The sequence below is a fragment of the Asterias rubens genome, chromosome 2 (assembly GCF_902459465.1).
Source record: "Asterias rubens chromosome 2, eAstRub1.3, whole genome shotgun sequence".
NCBI classification, from domain to species: Eukaryota; Metazoa; Echinodermata; class Asteroidea; order Forcipulatida; family Asteriidae; genus Asterias; species Asterias rubens.
Genome location: NC_047063.1, coordinates 18,606,343 through 18,613,870, shown reverse-complemented (window position 1 = coordinate 18,613,870; position 7,528 = coordinate 18,606,343). Strand labels below are relative to the sequence as shown.

Below are 7,528 nucleotides of genomic sequence, written 5' to 3'. Positions count from 1 at the left end.
TTTTCTTTCCATTTTTGGCTTTCCCTGGACGGCATCTCCTTGTTATATTTATTGTACTGTCCGAAGAATTAAAATAAAATAAAATAAAATAAATAAATAAACTACTTCCAAGGTCGGCTCAAGAAAGAGAAGGTCTTGGATGGCATTCCTACTTTTGCTGGCTACCAATTATCACGAGCGCGCATTCGAATTGCGTCACAAGTTAGTGCCCCCCCCCCCCCCCCCCCCGATATTCATTCTGCTATAGTAAAAACAAATTTAATTTTATTTAAAAGGTTGTATCAAATTGTTTGCTAGCAAATTTCTGCTGGTAGTTATTTTGAAATTTGGTTTGGTCGTTAAACGTTCATTCCATTTGTCTGCTATTGTATTTTATAATTAATTTTTTGTATGTCTGATTGAATAATTTGCCCCTTAACATTTAGTTCACCTATACTTAACCTACCATAGCCGTTGATTTCACCAAATCCTTCCTAACTTAGAATTAATCTTAGGACAGGTTCAGTTCCCCCGTATCCGTAGACGTTACGACGCATTGAACCCATCCTAAGTTAGTAAGGGTTATACTTGTCCTAAGTCGAGTTAGGATTAAACCAAAGCGTTTCGTGAAGTCGGCTGCAGATTTTTGGGGAAATGGCTTGTCCATGCTGTATGGTCTTCCCAAAATTTAACGTACAAATGAAAGTCACACTCTAGTCATTTCAGACCAAAGCTTTACGTTCCAACCGGACCATACCCGTTTTACGTGTTTTTTTTTTTTCGAGGACGCCTCGGATGTTTGGAGAACTCATTCAGGGTAACCCAGCCTTTTTTTTTTTTGGATCAGTGATTTTTATAATAAAAATAAAGTTGCTGGTCTATTCCGAAAAGATTGTCTGTGCTATACCGAGATCCAGTTAGTACAGTGAAGTGTTGCTGATGTAAGCCGAATACCACACGAATTGTCCGCTCTGAAAGAGCAACATGTTCTTACGTTGCTTAATTTCTTCGGGTAAGAGATTGGCTATACGCAGGTGAGGTTTCTTTACTTGTTTCTGTTTGTTTTGTTTTTTAGCGTATGTTTGTTAATATTATTCACTTTATAGCAGCAAAACGCCTGATCATTTACATCACTCGTCTCACACATCACCAAGCCTAACATAAACAGTCACTGTAAACGATTAACATAAATATGGCTGCCGTTTGAAAATATCTGTAAATATTTATTCCTAAAAAACATAACACCTCTAATGTTCACTAGATCATTTTAATAAAATGAAATTAGTGGTTGTAAGTTGCTCTACCAAGAAAAACGATGTATGGTATTGGAATGCATATTTGATAACGGAAGTTTTGACCCAAGCAGAATTTCTCGAAGACTATCATGTAAAAGAATCTGCCGGGTTTGAAATTTGTTTTATGTGAAGGGACTGAACTGTGAATATTAAAGAACTCTAGTCTGAGATTTTTCCCGAGAATACCATATACATAAATATGTATTAGGGGACCCACTGCCATCCATAGTTTTAACAGTAGTTTTATCTTTTTCCTTTTTTTGTTCAGAAAATCAACCACAACGAAAATTAAGTGGGTAAAGTTTTAAAATAATTGTGGAGGCAAATTTACTAGAGCGGGACCTTAATTTGCTCGTCTTGTTTTTGTGACGCTCTCTTTTGTACGTCTTCTGTCAGTAATAGTTGTGATGTTGTTTTGAGAAGTTTTCATTTAAGTGTTGTACTGCACAGTAGACAGGAAAAAGTAAATTGAATTGGTTGAATTGAATTTACTTTAAGAAACATTGTAGGCCTATGCATTTTTGAAAAGGTATTCACAGGAAATAAAAATGCTTGTTGTATTATTGCTTTCTTGAGTAAAACAATTACTAAAAATGGTTTCAAAAAATATATATATTGAAACCAACGGTTCTTTTCAGAACAACCCCAACTCATTAGATATAGTAATTACATGGTGTTACTGCAAACTATATCATATATTTCTAGGTGACTTTCATGTTCGTTATCCCCGATGCAAATTTGAATCTTTTAAATCCATTGTTGTTGTTTTTATTTTCGATTTATTTTGCTGCAGTTTGTTATAACATAGCAAATCAACAATAGGAGGCCATGGGGGATGTCAACAACCAAACTTTCGAACTGTGGTTCTGCGGCAGCGACCCCGCTGAAGTAGGCAGCCAGGCAGTCGACAATCTCCAACTTACCTGCCTGATGAACGGAATATACTGCATTCCACACACAGTGTTCATAGCCTTAGCCGTCATCATCCTCATCTATCAGAGGTTCTTCAATGCAGACATAGAAAACCTCTACAAGACACCGGAGAAACTGCTCCGTATACGATACCCGTTCCATGACTTCCGAATGATCGTCCTGCTTCTCCTCTTCCTCCTGACCACCATCCAGGTCTTTGAGGGGGTTCTAACAGACACCCTAGTCATCGGAGGGAGCTCACGACCACAGCTCTTCGTTCCAGCTATCCTGTCTGTTTTCGGCACCGTGGCTTTGGTGTATTATTCAGACCAGGTCGAGCTGTGGGACCAACCTAAGATGCTGTGCTTGCAGATGGTTTACATGCTAGCAGCCATTGTCTCGGAGATGCTCAGGTTTCGAGACCTTAGGAGAGCACCAGGGATGAACATCACAATTCTCAAGTTTGACCTAACATTTTCGATGCTGATTGTGTACATCCTGTTACTTATAGTTGACTTGTTTTTAATATTTAACAGGGTAAGTTTATTTTAGCTTTGAGCTATTCATTTTTTTCTGAACCCAAGCCAGATACAAATAGAACCTACCTAATCATCTTGAGTGAAATTCGATGTTCAAAGCTGGTTTCATTTTTTTTTTTTTTTTTTTGACGTACAATTTCTTTTTTAATCCAGCTTGTTCCACAAGTGCCTTTAACTGAAAATGTACAACAAATTGAAAACAGTTCAGTTATTGATTGTTACATTCATGCTTGCTTTATAAACAGGTTCTACTGCGGAATAAAATTAGCCGTGTCCTCTACGGAGATGCAAATTTCTTACAAGACTCCACCAATCCAGACATCGAATACAGACAAAAATTCGCAAACTACTTCTCTTCGTTCTCGTCGTGGTGGCTCAATGGTCTATTCATGTTGGGTTACCAGAGACCACTGGAGCTCAGTGACCTAGGAGAACTGCCCACAGACTACAAATCTCACGTTGTCGTCGATCAACTGCAGGATGCCCTTAAACATGATCTGGTAGGTGATTCTTGTTTTGTGAGGCTCTAGTCTGTTTATAATAATTGTTGTCATTTAAGTCAGCTCTATAAACTAATTAATCATTCAGTACTTTCCCGAGTCCTGTGGAAAATATCACAGACATGTTACTGTTATATTTTTTCACAGGACTCGGGAAAGTACTGAGTATACATTATTATTAGTCGCGACTATTTTTTTAGTGGTCGTGGCGACACGATTAACCGAGTAGTTTAAAAAAAAATACGGTATAGAAAACTAAGAAAATAGTCGCGACTACGACACAAGTCGCATTGGTCGCACAGGCTTAGATTAGAGCTGTCCACACAATCTTTACACAGATGGAGAGGAATTCAAAGGACATCAAAGATGCTAATTTTCTCAAGATATATTGGAAACTCCACGGTGGTGCCGTAGCTGTGGCAGGGCTTCAGAAGGTATCTGGTGATACGATAAGACTGGGCGGCCCATTGATACTCCAGAAGATCATTGATCTGCTGACCTTGATCTCCACTAACGGTGATATCCCTGTAGATAAGGTGAGTTCAATCTTATTTGTTACTCATTGGGCTATATTGTGTGAAGCCTGTGTGCAATTTAGGGAATCAATGTGTGGTGAAGAGGTTTTCAACTAGTGGTTTAATCCCAACGAGGCCTGGTTCTTGATAATTTTACCGAGACAAGGGGAATGCTGTGGGCGTCGCGCGTATCGCGTGATGTTGCACAACTGTTTCAGCCGTTGCTGTCGACCAATGGGAATGAAGAAACTGTCTTATAAGAATGGGTGCAAGCTCGCGTGTCACGCCCATGTTTCAACACTTTTTACTGGTCATAAACACAGGTTTATACACACCCACGTGACGCGCTCTCTACCAATAGGAATAGCGAAACTGTCTGAGGTATTTATGAATGCAAGTTTTTAGAATAAATGGCGGAGCTTAAGACACTAAGCCTAAGCCGTGGTTTCAAAAATGATTATTATTCAAGAACATCAGCAAAGTGAACATTTTGAGATAACACTTCAAGGCATCAACATGAGTATCTTATTGTCTATGGTGACTGAGGTTTCAGAGAGTTGGCCCGAACATCACCAGATCCGTTTGTTACTCCTAGGGCTTATGATATGACAAGTTCTTCCCTTTTGGACAGACACAACAGCTCGAGCGTACTCGACCATCTTGGTCCCACTTGCATTGCTTTGAGGTGTGAAGGAAACAAACTCTTAAACGTGTCCCAGCGTTCAATAGGTGCGAAGCTTTCATCTGCCCATTTCGAAACCACGGCTTCGACTTTGGATCCGGCTTCAGTCTCCGTCCTCCCGTCTGAAATATTGTCAAAACAACCGCGGGGCCAAGCTAGCCTGAGCCGAATCCAAAGCCGAAACCGTTGTGTTGTAAAGGGACATTGTCTATAATTGAACACCGAACATACATTTAATGCAGGGTTGAATTGCAATGGTGTGCACCACCAGCATTGTTACAAGTCCTGATAAATCATTTGACTTGCTCTTGAATACCATCAAAAGATACAAAGTCATTAAAATCTGGTTAATGAGTGAAATGTTTCAGTAGGAGAAGGATGTGACTTTTTATTGGTGAAATATCAAGCAATAAACCACAGTGGAAACTGACTGGGTAAAACTTAGTTAATGTTTCTAATTACCGATCACCCGAGCTATACAAACAAAACAATTTATCCAAGATAATAACCTTTTTTCAGTCTCCAACGGCTTCCACCGGACATTTTGTCATGGCTTTTTTTAACATTCCTTCCTCTTTTTGTTTACCCTCAGGATTCCGGTTATATCACAGTAAAAGACACAGTGGCGAATGTGTATTTTCTTGTGTTCTTACTGAGTATCTGCAACCTCGTCCCCATCGTGCTTCTTCAGAGGCACTTTCAGTCGATGTTTCATGTCAGCCTCAAAATGAGATCGGCTCTTCAGGTTCGTTAGGTTCACCTAACCCATTTCAGAATCAGTTTGAACCAAAATCTATGTTAAATTGATCCAGAAATTGGTCAAACTGACGCCAAATCCGCGTTTTAAAACCATCTTTCAACCTCCTTCCGGGACAGCTGAAAACTAACACATCCCTTGGATCCCCTGGGATCCGGACTTCGAGTCAACCCTGACAGCTTTCACAGGTTTAGTTTGATTGATATCTATATTTTACAGAAGATTAAAACAATCAAACGGTTGCAAAAAAAAAAAAAAAAAAAAGACTCGTTTCTCCTAGCACATTTTTTTTCGAAGGTTAGTGTGAATGTTTTGTACTATTTTTGTCAGGGCTCTGTGTATCTCAAGGCACAGTATATATCTCCAGTTGAGCTCCAAGGTAGTGACATGAATGCTGGACAACTGACAAACAACATCAGTACCGACCCTGCAAATATCCAGATGTTCGTTATGTACAGTCATTTGCTGTGGGCAGCACCCATCCAGGTTCGTCTTTATATCAATATGGGAAGAAAGCAGATAGAATTATCTTAAATTAACAGTATACAAATTACCTAAATGTTTGTGTAAATATTTCTAAGTTCTGTATAATACTTTGTGATTGAATTGAAAAAAAGGAGTTGGGAAGTAAAAGAGCAACCAATATATCAATCAATCAATCAATTAAAGACACTTGACACTATTGGTAATTTTCAAAGACTTGACACTATTGGTAATTGTCAAAGACTAGTCTTTAAAGTTGGTGTATCTCAACATATGCATAAAATAACAAACCTGTGAAAATTTGAGCTCAATCGGTCGTCGAAGTTGCGAGATAATATTGAAAGAAAAAAACCTTGTCACACGAAGTTGTGTGTTTTCTGATGCTTGATTTTGAGACCTCAAATTCTAAACTTGAGGTCTCGAAGTCAATTACTTCTTTCTCGAAAACTAGGTCACTTCAGAGGGAGCTGTTTCTCACAATGTTTTATACTATCAACCTCTCCCCATTACTTATTACCATGTAAGGTTTTATGCTAATAATTATTTTGAGTAATTACCAATAGTGTCCACTGCCTTTAAGCAAGATAGTTAAACTACTCGTATCTGCATCATATGCTGACTTAATTTAGGGGGAAAAATAGTGTTGGAAATAGGGTTGTTTCATCACAGGTTACAAAATATGTTCAGTATTTGATTGCTGAGAGCATTTCAAGGGTCACGGATACCCATCACGTACAAAATGGCTTGATGTTTATTTTTTACCCCCTTTATTTTCACTTTTCTTTTCAAAAATTAGCTTTTTGTTACACTGTACTTCTTGTACACCATCTTGGGTGTGTCAGCTTTGATTGGTGCGTCCATGTTTGTCATAACCATGTTGCTACAAGGATTCATCGCCAAGGGAATTCGAAAGTTCCAACAAAGAGTCATGGTAAGAAAACAACTTCTGGGCAACCAGCTCCGGGCAGTCTTCCACAGGAAAATTCCTCCACATTTTTTCATTATTTACTTTGGTGAAAGTGAGTTATAGCTGGATGATGGTCTCTTGTGTTTCCAAATGTTCATTGTGCATAATGTTTGCTCTAAAGTGCCTGAACAAAAAATGCTTAAACATCGCCAATGATACATAAAAACTCAAACGTAAAAGATAAAACTTTGTGAAAACATAATATGAGTGATCTCTATGATGAAAATTGACTTCCGGTATTTTTCATTTTCCGGTGGATGGTAGGGTTATTCAGACGATCGCCTGAAGGGAACCAACGAACTTCTTCAGGGGATTAAGCTCATCAAACTGAATGGCTGGGAGGAGCGTTTCAGAAGCCGAATCATGACATCCAGGAGGAGTGAAATCAAAGCGCTGTACAAAGTGGCTGCACTCACCAGTGCAATGTGTAATGTTTTATGAGTTGTTATAAATAAAAAATGTCTGGAGACTTATAAAAGAGTGCGCCACCAAGAGTGTATGCTGGAAAGGTCGAATTTAAAAAAAAAATCTTGTTTGAAATCACAATGTGTGCTTTTATTCGGTAAGGGCTTCAGGCTGGCAGATGAGCCTAAGCCGGAGCCTAAGCCGGAGCCAAATCAGTGGTTTATTAAATGGCCCGTGTAGAGAATTTACAGTACTGTGGTTTTTGATATTTCTGAGTTAAAACCAAAAACTCTTATCAAGTAAGCTTTGCTTGTGGGCGTTGGGGCATTGCACGTTGGTGAGGTATATTTTGCGGGTAACACCTTGCCAGGTTTAGATTATGTTCTTTTGAGAACTTGTTTTGCTTTATACTACTGCGGGAATTCGGGAGACTTCTCACTTCTGAAAAGAACTGTCCTGCTTTTTAAAGGGTCTATGTACATTTTGTAGGACAG

The 7,528-nt window shown here is 38.9% G+C and overlaps 1 pseudogene; it reads left to right on the top strand.

Annotated features, from left to right (window-relative positions):
* Positions 1-935: 935 nt before the first annotated feature.
* Positions 936-7,528, top strand: part of LOC117304433 — a 30,232-nt pseudogene continuing 23,639 nt past the window's right edge.